The following is a 12000-nucleotide window of genomic DNA, read 5'->3' on the forward strand; positions in this document are numbered from 1 at the left end:
ACAAGTGTATGGGACATTGGAAAAAATGTTGAATTTCCCCATGGGGATGAATAAAGTATCTATCTATCTATCTATCTATCTATCTATTCTTTTCTTATCGAGATAAAACAACTTGTATAACCAATTAGAAAGACGTGAGTACAATCCGTATTCTCATTCGCCAGAAAATGATCTTTTCTTTATCTATTGAACATATTTATCTTATTTTACGGTACAGTTCTCTCGAACTCTATACTATGGCCACGGTGTTCTACATTACATAGAGAAGGCTATCATTATATATATATTCTACAAACTAATGTACAAATGTCGATGCGCTATCCTCGGCGCTTCACTGTTTTGAAGCCCGATATAGCTTTAGATAATCAACCACCGTCAGACTGTATTTACTAGAAATGCTTTGGACTACCATTTGCAATGTTTGTTAGGTATCGTAAGCCGAAATCACCTCGAAGGAAACCTGAAGTTTTGAAGGATACGTGGGCAAATTTGTCATCAGTATGCACTTTAATAAGTGCTACTCTGCTTTGCGCCGCTGTTGACACAAGGTACACAAGCCCTTGTCTGCATGACATGACCAGCTGTAGAAAAAACCATTTCCATGAATAATACAATGCTAAAATTGGAAATCGAATATACCCACGATGTTCAAATAAAGACAGTATCAGGATTTCTTTTACTATGTATGTAAATTTCGCTGACAAGTAATTACACCACTTGACCTGATGTAGCCAATGTGATTATGATTTCTTCAGGAAGAAAATATACCTAATAACTAGCACAACGTTTAAGCGACGCTGTCTATTTTATTTTATGGAATGCCAAAGTTTGATCATCTTCACTATCTACGCAAACGTTTGAAAAATGATGCTCTTGTCGGACATATTGATCAAGGCAAAAACGCCACAGTAGATCGGGTAGATTTTAATTACTTCGTGATAAAATTACATGGACGATATCAATTTCAGAACGAATGCTGTTTAACAACGTCCAGCGGGACGCAATACCTTTTTTCTCCCGGTTGAAAAATGTGTCAGCGACAATCGAAAATTTAACATCTGTGCATGAAATTCATTTGTTTCATTTTAAAGAAACAGTGTCTAAACATATTGTATTACATACAGCTGGATCGCGCGATGTTTGAAATGGGGTTGCTTGAGTCTCGTGTTTAACCACGCAGGAGTAAAGCTCGTGTGAGTTCCAGTCTGAGGCTGGCAGAGTCAGGTAACTGCTCGCACTGAACGTGTTGTCCGCATCCTGCTGGATCCGGCTGGTTTCAACGCCATTCCTTCTCGTACTGCCGCCCACTGTCCACTCGATATTCACAGCGGCCGGATTAAACCCGCTCACTAAACACACCAGGGAGGCGGTGCCCTGTCCCCGAATTTCTTCCGCAGACGGTCGGAGGACGGATTTTCGCGGACCTGTAAATAGAAAGAAGTGCAGGGAAATGAATTATTAATTAATGTAAACTGTAATCAAACCTTGCCTTTTTTTCAACGATTTTACAGCCATAAAAGTCAGAACGCATGAGAACCCGATCACCTGTATTTCATTAGTGCATTTTGATCTTCAACAAACGCAACAAAGCCAATATACATCATGAACATTAGAAATAGCTACAAAGCAAAGGAAAGAGAGGGATTTTCATAACAGCAAAATTCAAAGCAATAAAATAACAAATTTCGATGGAATGGCAAAAGAAAATCCGACTGGAGAGGCTTCTGAACAATCGCTGACTGAACCCCTTTATTCGTGAAATACTCTCCAATATACATAAGATACACTTTATATAATCCCATGATACCCCGATCCAATCTGATGTAGCTATGCAATACTTAATTTCATGACAGATTATTGGCATGTTCCATGGTGTTAAATCGTAAAGACATGAATGACAGAACCAATAACAAACCCCGAAAGAGATATGGCAAAGCGCGTGGCAAAACTCCGAAATGTCGTTGCAGCTATTCACGTAAAAAGCAAGAGATGAGGCAGTGGATTTGAGTGACAGACTGTGCCTTTGTCTCTCCTCGGAGATGCTGCAATTCGCCGCAGTAAAGGAGGGATTATGAATGGCTAAAAATAATAGAAATATTTTAATGGGAATAGATAATACGTTAAAGTTTTATACTTGGATTTTTTAGTTTTTAGTCCCACAATTAATTCCGAAAGGGTTGTTTGGACCGGGATGATACACACTGAAGGAAAACCTGATAAAAACTCTCAGAGGTCTATGAAATCCAGAAGATGTGGATATCTGGTTCAAGGTTTTTATAACCATTTCTTTTCATTAATTTGAAAAGTTGAACCCATTCACACAATAAGATATCAAGACTACAAAACAGAATTTACAAAGAAATCGTTTTACAGTAGTATCTCGGAGGAAAACGCGACAAGTCAGAAAAGCTAAAGAGCAAATTTACCGTGTTTCAGACCTGAGAAATGTTATTCAAGGAGAAATCACTTAGTACGGTAATGATCAGGTATCCAAAAGTAGATACTCAGTGGCCTGCGGGCCTAGAGAGTTTGAAATGTAAACAAAACAGGTGGGCCGAGTGATAATTTGATATCAAAGCTGAGACATTCACACTGAGACGTTGCAGAAGGCCAGGCACACCGGTGAGGCCGAGGTGGGCTCTGGGGCGGCGTTTTGCTGAAGACAAATTGGGTAGAAGTTAGAACGGAGCACCAGAATCTTGATGACTTCAGGTTAATAGGTATAGAACAAGAGGAGCTGAAGTAACGCGAAAAGATCTAGTTGAGCAAACGAAGATTGAAATTATGCATAAATGGAAATTAAATATAAGTGATAGTAGTTGCTATGACGAAGGAGAAGGAGCTTGGGATGCTGAAAGATCTGAAGTTGGATAAGTCGACAAAGTAGATGGACTCCACTCCAGGATTCTGTAGGCGGTATCTGGATAGATTAGAGAGGTACAGACATCTTCTAAACGGAGACCGAATTAAGAAGTCGGAGGAGCAAGGAGACATGGAAGTCATCCTGCAGGTACATCTGTTCCTTGGGCAACTCCTAAGAAACACTCGCTAAAAGCACGAATCATCACGAATCACGAAGCTATTTTAAAAATGTTATGGCAATGAACTTAGGTTGTTTTGAAGATACTTTTCAGCTAAATGAAGCGACCCTACCAAGCAAAAGGGGTGCATATGCGCTAGTTTTCTGCCTGAGGTATTGTAAAGATACAATGAGAGGTGGACTGTAAATCAGATCGAAGCATCAGGATTGATAATATTATTCCAAGGTTCAAACGAAAAAAAAATCAAAAGCTGATTAGACCCCAACACATATTTACTTACTGTCGAAATTCAGTTTGGTTCCTCTCCCTAAGGTGAATATGAACGTGCTACCATCCGCGACACCACAGTAATAATCGGCGGCGTCCTGCCATTGCACGTTGGCGATGGTTAAATGCATTTGGTTGCTCGATGAGTCTGTGGAACCCGTGAATCGATCTGGAATTCCCGATCATCTCGTGGTGCTTCCATACCACACAAAAACTGGGGCGCTGCCGGGTTTCTGCATGTACCAGCTCGTGTAGTAGCTGCCGATGCTGCCCCCTGACATGGTACAAGTGATGTTCACGGTTCTACCCGGAGTCGCCGATACGGACAGAGACTGTCAAAGTCATCTCCGAGTTTGCAGCTGGCGAAAATAATAAATAATTATTTAATAACCGTTAAGTAAAAACACAACATAAAGGACAGTATAAAGGATTAAGTATTCTACCTACTGAACAAACAGGACACAAACGCGGAAAGAACCAGGACCCATTTAGTCATGGTGAAGCTGATAAGAAGAATCAGAAGTCAAAGGCTTTCGGACACAAGTCCTGTTCAGGGCTTTCGAAGCTGCTCCTTAAGAACTGTGGAAGACTGCAAAGTCACTGAAATATATATTCATGCAGATCTCTACTCACGAATGAATTGGATCCTGATTCAGGAAATGGGTGGGGCAACTACGTAAACGATGCTGAGGTCCAGAGGGTTGTGAAATTCAAGTTCAGTAGAGTGGACGTCACCAATAACCTGGTCCAACCACGTAGATGTCACGGCAAAGAGCGCTCATTGGCGCTCTATCTTTGACTCTCAGCAATTTTTATCGATGAATTGCGTCTGGATGCAGCACGGCTGGGTATGGTGTCTGCTCTGCTGGTAATTGAAATAAACTAAAGAGAGTTGCGCATAGAGCTCAGCACATCACGGAAGCCAACTCCTCTCGATGAATTCTGTGTACACTGTCGCTGCCTCGGCAAAGCAGCCAATATAGGCAAAGACGTCAACCATCGCGGACATTCTCTCTCCTCCCCCATCCCATCGGGCAGAAGATCCAAAAGCCTTAAAGACACTTACCACCATGCTGAAAGACAGTCTCTGCCTCGGTGTTATGTGACCTCTTAATGTTTCCCTACTGTGATCAGATAGACTCTTGACCTGACAATCTACGTCGTTATGCCCTTGCACCTTACTGCCTACCTGTCCTGCACTTTCTCTGTAACTGTAACACTTTATCCTGCTCGCTTGTGCTATTTCAATGAACTGATGAACTGATCTGCATGAATGACCTGCAAAACAGTTTGTTCTCTGCACCTCGGTACATGGGACAACAATTAAGCAATTTGAAAATTTACCAATTTACTGATTCACAGGTTCACTGTCACTGACATTTGCCACATTTCCACACAGCCCCAAACTCCAACCCCCACATACGATTTCACAGGGGCATATAAACCATCAATGTATCAAAATGGGACGAAGCGGCTGAAGTACTGTAGGTTTGAGGTTGCCATAGGCGGGAATAGCTCAGGGGAAAGGGCTGCATCTGACCAGAAATACGAAGCGATTAGGAGATAACAGGCGAACAGAAAGACGAGTTTACAACGAATTGATAATTGCGAGTAAACAGAAATATTATAAGGAAAGCTGAGAAGGAATTTGAGTTGAGTCTCTGAGGCGTATCCACTTGTTATTTACCAAATATAACTCGGAAATTCACCCTCATGTTTCTGCTATTCTGCACCCCCGTCTCGGAAGTGGAAAGTATCATCAATATAATCCACAGAATATTGTGTTAAACTGTTCGGGTAAAAGTTTTCCCGTGTTACATGTTATACGCTGATAACGTCAATGTAAAACGCCGTGATGATTAATTGCCACAATGCATTTAAAGTGTTGGCTGCACGGATGAGCTGAAGCGCTTGTGATGGTGGACAGACAATGCAACTGTTTAGCGTTTCACTCAGGGTGCCGGGAACGAAGGGAGTTCTGTAGTGAAACATGATACTTGGAATATCGTTGGAAAATGTTTCAGATTTTCAGCGGAAGTTTCTCCTTTGCAGTGTTTCAGTGAGACTCAATAATACGCCGTTGGTTTCAGGCTGATTTGTTTCTGTTTTTCTATGAAGTTGAGACGGGGAGGTTTGCTAAGGCTACTGGGGAGAGTTTAAACTATTGTTGTTGTGGGGTGGGAACCGAACTGAAGAGGTTGGGGAAGAGGAGGTTAGCTCACAAATAGAGAAAGCTTGTAGACAGTGCCAGAGGGAGGTTAGGCAGGTGATAGAGAAGGGAAGCGCTCAGACCGAAGGCTTGAGATGTGTCTATTTTAACGCAAGGAGTGTTGTGAACAAAGCGGATGAGCTTAGAGCGTGGATCAGTACTAGCAGATATGACGTAGTGGCCATTGCAGAGTCTTGGATGGCTCAGGGACAGGATTGGCTACTTCAAGTGCCGGATGTTTCAGCAAGGACAGGGAGGGAGGTAAAAGAGGTGGTTGCGTGGCACTGTTGATCAGAGATAGTGTCACAGCTGCAGAAAAGGTGGACGCCATGGAGGGATTGTCTACGGAGTCTCTGTGGGTGGACGTTAGGAACAGGAAGGGGTCAATAACTTTACTGGTCATGTTTATAGGCCGCCTAATAGTAATAGGGATATCGAGGAGCAGATAGGGAAACAGATCCTGTGAAGGTGTAATAATAACAGAGTTGTCGTGATGGGAGATTTTAATTTCCCAAATATCGATTGGCATCTCCCTAGAGCGAGGAGTTTAGATGGGGTGGAGTTTGTTCTGTGTGTTCAGGAAGGTTTCCTGACACAGTATGTAGATAGGCCTAGAAGAGGAGAGGCTGTACTTGATTTGGTATTGGGAAATTAACCTGGTCAGGTGTCAGATCTCTCAGTGGGAGAGCATTTTGGAGATAGTGATCATAATTCTACCTCCAGAGAGAGGTAGGAGAGAGATAGGAACAGACACGTTAGAATAGCGTTTAATTGGAGTAAGGGAATTATGAGGCTATAAGGCAGGAAATGGGAGGCTTGAATTGGAAACAGATGTTCTCAGGGAAATGTACGGAAGAAATGTGGCAAACATTCAGGGGATATTTGTGTAGAGCTCTATGTAGGTACGTTTCAATGAGACAGGGAAGTTATGGTAGGGTACAGGAACCGTGGTGTACAAAGCCTTTAATAAATCTAGTCAAGAAAAGAAAAGCTTACAAAATTTTCAGAGAGCTAGGTAAACATCGACATCTAGAAGAATATAAGGCTACTAGAAAAGAGCTTAAGATGGAAATTAGGAGAGCCAGAAGGGGCCATGAGAACGCCTTGGTGGCAGAATTAAGGAAAGCCCCAAGGCATTCTACAAATATGTGAAGAGCAAGAGGATAAGATGTAAAAGAATAGAAACTATCAAATGTGACAATGGGAAAGTGTGTTTGGAACCGAAGGTACTTAATGAATAATTTACTTCAGTATTCACTATAGAAAAGGATCTTAGTGATTGTAGTGATGACTTGCAGCGGACTGAAAAGCTTGAACAGGTAGCTATTAAGAAAGAGGATGTGCTGGAGGTTTTGGAAAGCATCGAGTTGGATAAGACGCCGGGACCGGACGAAATGTACCCCAGACTACTATGGGAGGCGAAGGAGGAGATTGCTGAGCTTCTGGCGATGATCTTTGCATCATCAACGGGGACGGGAGAGGTTTCGGAGGATTGTAGTGTTGCGAATGTTGTTCCTTTATTCACGAAAGGGAGTAAAGATAGCCCAGGATATTATAGACCAGTGAGTCTTACCTCAGTGGTTGGTAAGTTGGTGGAGAAGATCCTGAGAGGCAGGTGTTGTGGATAGTGTGGAGGGCTGTCAGAGGTTACAGCGGGAAATAAATAGGATGAAAACCTAGGCTGAGAAGTGGCAGATGGAGTTCAACCCAGATAAGTGTGAAGTGCTTCATTTTGGTAGGTCAAATATGATGGCAGAATATAGTATTAATGGTAAGACTCTTGGCAGTGTGGAGTATCAGACGGATCCTGGGGTCCTGGGGTCCGAGTCCATAGGACGCTCAAAGCAGCTGCACAGATTGACTCAGTGGTTAAGAAGGCGTATGGTGTATTGGCATTCATCAATCGTTGAAATGAATTGACGAGCCGAGAGGTAATGTTGCAGCTACATAGGACTCTATTCAGACCCCACTTGGAGTACTGTGCTCAGTTCTGGTCGCCTCACTACAGGAAGGATGTGGAAGCCATTGAAAGGGTTCAGAGGAGATTTACAAGGATGTTGCCAGGATTGGGGAGCATGACTTATGAGAATAGGTTGAGTGAACTCGGCCTTTTCTCCTTGGAGCGACGGAGGATGACAGGTGACCTGATAGAGGTGTATAAGATGATGCGAGGCATTGATCATGTGGATAGTCAGAGGCTTTTTCCCAGGACTGAAATGGTTGCCACAGGTGGACAGAGGTTTAAGGTGCTGAGGGGTAGTACAGAGGAGATGTCAGGGGTAAGTCTTTTACTCAGAAAGTGGTGAGTAGGTGGAATGGGCTGCCGGCAACGGTGGTTAAGGCGGATACGACAGGGTCTTCTAATAAACTTTTAGATAGGTACATGGAGCTTAGTAAGATAGAGGGTTATTGGTAAGCCTAGTAATTTCTAAGGTAGAAACGTGTTCGACACAACTTTGTTGGGCGAAGGGACCGTATTGTGCTGTAGGTTTTCTATGTTTCTATGCAAATTTTATTTAAAACATAGACAGCAGGAAAGGATTCCAAGTCCAAAGCCAAATGTCTGTTGCAATAATTATCGCCCATGTTCTCTCGGTAATATTTCCCGATATTTACATGATATCAGTTTGAAAAAGATAACATTCATTCTGGAGTAATGACTCCAATGAACCAAGTTTGGGAAATTGATGCAGAGCACAGTCGCTGTTATTCTATGAGTTTAGGGCCCGGTTCCTTCTTTCTCACAAGCAAGTATAGGTATCAAGTGATGCAACATTTCCACCTACTGGCGTAAATGACACACGAACCAATATAATGTTACATTCACTATGGGCTACACTGTAGACACCTGAATATAGAGACCATTTGCGATTTTGAATGGTCAATTCTCTTGACGCAAGCATAGAATCACCTGGCATTGAGGGTGACTGGGGCCAGGAATCAAATGGACCTTCATGAAAATAAAACCTGCTTGTTCAGTACTATCCTTCTGACATGTCACACTTAGGATACGAAGTAGGCCCCTCGGCCTCCTGCCTGATCTTCCGATAAATAGAATTGCGACTGAATCCAATGGAATCTCCGCCTCTAATTCCTTCTTCGTGTCCTTTGGTTGGCGCAAGAACACGTTATTCTAAAATATTCCAAAATATTTAACGAGCACCTCACACCCCATTCGTTTAGTTTGAAGTATAATTCCCAATAATCATGAACGTGCAATTATGGCAAACAACCTTTGTTTCGTCGGATGCACATTGCCCTAATATCTTGCCTGGATTCATATACCAGAGGAGAATTTTGCTTTATTATTTTTCAGACCACCTCTTCCTCTCCGTGCCCTGAAAATAGGCCATCCACCTTCATTTCTTTGTGTTCAGCATTCACTATGAACGAATCCTTGTGCATTTTCTCATCTTCCCGTCCTTCCTGAATGTGACGTTACCTTTAACATTCTAGTCCCAATCCAAATAGTCCAGCAGGCATACCTCGGTAATATCTGTCGGTCAATGCTTATTCACTTTCAGATAGCTGCTGTTTGTGAAATGTTCTGTACTCTTTCATATACAGTCAGTGGTCATTTTATTCGAGTTTAAGAGAATGATACTAAAGCAAACAAAAAAAAAAAATTAAAGAGCGAGCTCTAAGGAGAATGGCCAAACTGGATGAAGCTGACAGGAAGGCGACAGTAGCTCAATTAACCACGCGTTACACCAGTTCTGTGCAGAAGAGCATCTCTGAACGCACAACACGTCGAACCTCGAAGTGAATAGGCTGTAGGAGGAGAAGACCACGAACATAAACTCATGAGGCACTTTATTGGGTGAAAATCGCAGGGAACCCACAATTTCTAAGATACTCTGGCACAAACACTCATTCCACGTTCAAAATAATTTAGATCACTTTTCATCCACTTTCGGATGTTTGGTCCGAACAACACCTGCTGCTCTTGTCTGCATGTTCATTAAGCTTCTGCTATATTACTGACTGATTAGATATTTGCATTGAGGAACCTGCAGGCGTACCTAATAAAGTGACCACTAATGCTAGCTCTTTGAATTTTTTAAGACAACGCTTGGTAATTGTGTGGCGCGGTCCAATTAGACGTATGAAAGAATGTAGATTGTGCATTACTGGTATGGACAAAGGTTATAAGGTAACAGATCAACGAATTGGAGGCTTGTCACGTAGTAGCCAATTAATACAACCAATAGTGTAAGCATCGGCACAGACTAGAAGGGCCGAGGTGGCCTGTTTCCGTGCTATAATTGTGGCAGCTGGAGTCCAACCCAGATAAATGTGAAGTGGTTCATTTTGGTAGGTGAAATGTGATGGCAGAATATAGTATTAATGTTAATACTCTTGGCAGTGTGGAGTATCGGAGGGATCTTGGAGTCCGTGTTCAAAGGATGCTCAAAGCAGTTGCTCATGCCGTTGAATTCTTTGAGACTTCTATGATTTCCAGATTGTAAGCTTTTGAAAACACCTACTAATTCCGCCTCTCATCTATGCACTCTGTCATCTGATCAACTTTCATTGCAGTTCCATTGGCATGGTGATTGGACGCCTCTCTATTTTGGCTATTCGTTAAGAAAGATTTTCTCCTTTTATCATTTAATCTTTATTCTTTTCCCCGTGACTTTTCATGCATAGTTAAATGTCAAAATGGAAGCACTTGTCATCATAGCGCAATGCTGGCAGGGAAGAAAAATACTAACTGATTCTGAACGAAGTGTGGGAAATTATTTGCATCGTATGATATTATGTTGCCCGTTTTAATTAAGCAAGAATGAAGATTTTCTTACTTTTCTGAGAGATAACGACTAGAGTGTTTTGGTAAGTACATAAACAAAACAAAAGACAGACATAGCTCTAAACATTCCATTTAAGGTGATATTAGTATGAATTTGCAGCAATGAGACTAATGCCGAAGCGAGAAGAGAAGACGAACGCTCGGTTTAAAACTGTCGAATGATGGTGCATACTTTGAGTAAGGCGATAAAGGATTCCCGCCTAACAACGGATGTTTTGAGTTCTTCGCACCTGTGTAGGAAGTCTTAGAGCATTGGGCACCAAATTTTCTAAATAGTCTTTATTTGTGAATAGTTCTCTTAACGAGACTCGTTAAACCCTTGCGTTTTCTGTTTAAACTTATTAAAGTTTATTTTGATTGACATGGGGTTTCCGGGTACTGTAATTATTTAAGCAGTCTTCCAATTTTTAATTTCGCTGTCCCTAGCTTTGAGAATGTTAGTTCTCTCGGTGTCACTTTGCCGAGCCGCCGATTGTCAGTTGGAACTCTTATGAATAAGGCAAGATCGCTGACTCCATATGGCAGCCTGTCTTTTCTCCGGACTTGCGTTCAGTCTGCACGGTGACAAAAAAAAAACGCAGCGATATAAGGGTCCAATGGAACTTGTAAAGTGGCGTCCGCAGTTCCTTCGGTTTCCGAGTGTCTCGAGCCTTCATTCCGAATTTATGGAGACCAAATTCCGAGTCCACGTTTAGAGCTTGCCTAGACCACATTAAAGGCTTTTATCAAGAATTTTAGTGTTGTTAAAGGTTCCTGGGTCGGCCATGGCCCTCCAGGCTTCCGAGGACTATTCGATTTTCCCGAGTTTTATTCTATATTCCCCAGATTTATTTCATATTTCCCAAATTTATTCAATGTCTATCTCGAGATGACCAGTCCTGTCTCGGGATCTCCAAGAGTATCTGGAGTTCGTCAGGTCTGTCTCCAGTTTATCAGGTCTATCTCGAGACGACCAACCTTGTTGGGAGATGAATCGCCTGTCTCGGATTCCCCAGATCTGTCTGTCTCGTGTTCAGACGTGTTACTCTCGGGTTCCCCAAGACGTCAGGTGCCGGACTTATTGTCATGAGCCCTTCGAGCCGTAGAGCTTCAGACTACAAGGTTTATGAAGCATACGTATTGTTACTAAGGACTACTAGATTTTAGTCAAGTCCCATAACTCTGATGAACTCCAGTCGATAGAAGTCGAGCCTATGCACAGTTAATCCTAGGATACCGAACCACCAACGAAATCGTTCTTGTAAGCTTCCTCTGAACTTCTAACACATTTAGATAATTTTTAAGTAAGAAGAATTCAGTACACAGTCCACATTTTGTTCTTTATTGCCCTGTCACATGAAGCATAACACCCCCAAATTTTGCACATAATTCCTTTAACATGTTCCCAGCCTTTTTAGTTACTTGCACCTGAATAATAGCATTTTGTGAATTACATACTACCGTGATCTAAATGCCTTTACCCCTCTTCAACTTGGGAGTTACAATCTCCAAATGTTTGGAAAATATGCTGTTGAAGCATTTTTCATGCCAGCTCAGTCACTCTATTTCCCTCTTTTCCTCTTTTTTCCTCTTTTTCCTCTTTTTGCTTTGCCGGATCTTAGCTCACCCACGAGATTATCAATATCCCTCCCTAGCCTTTTGACTTTCACTTCACAATGTAATTACCTATTTGT

General features: G+C 42.2%; 1 pseudogene; it reads right to left on the minus strand.

The window, feature by feature from the left end:
* Nucleotides 1–1114: 1114 nt before the first annotated feature.
* On the minus strand, nucleotides 1115–3867 carry LOC140732741 (immunoglobulin lambda-1 light chain-like; annotated as a pseudogene).
* Between the last annotated feature and the right edge of the window lie 8133 nt (nucleotides 3868–12000).

Source organism: Hemitrygon akajei, chromosome 9, assembly GCF_048418815.1.
Source record: "Hemitrygon akajei chromosome 9, sHemAka1.3, whole genome shotgun sequence".
NCBI lineage: Eukaryota > Metazoa > Chordata > Chondrichthyes > Myliobatiformes > Dasyatidae > Hemitrygon > Hemitrygon akajei.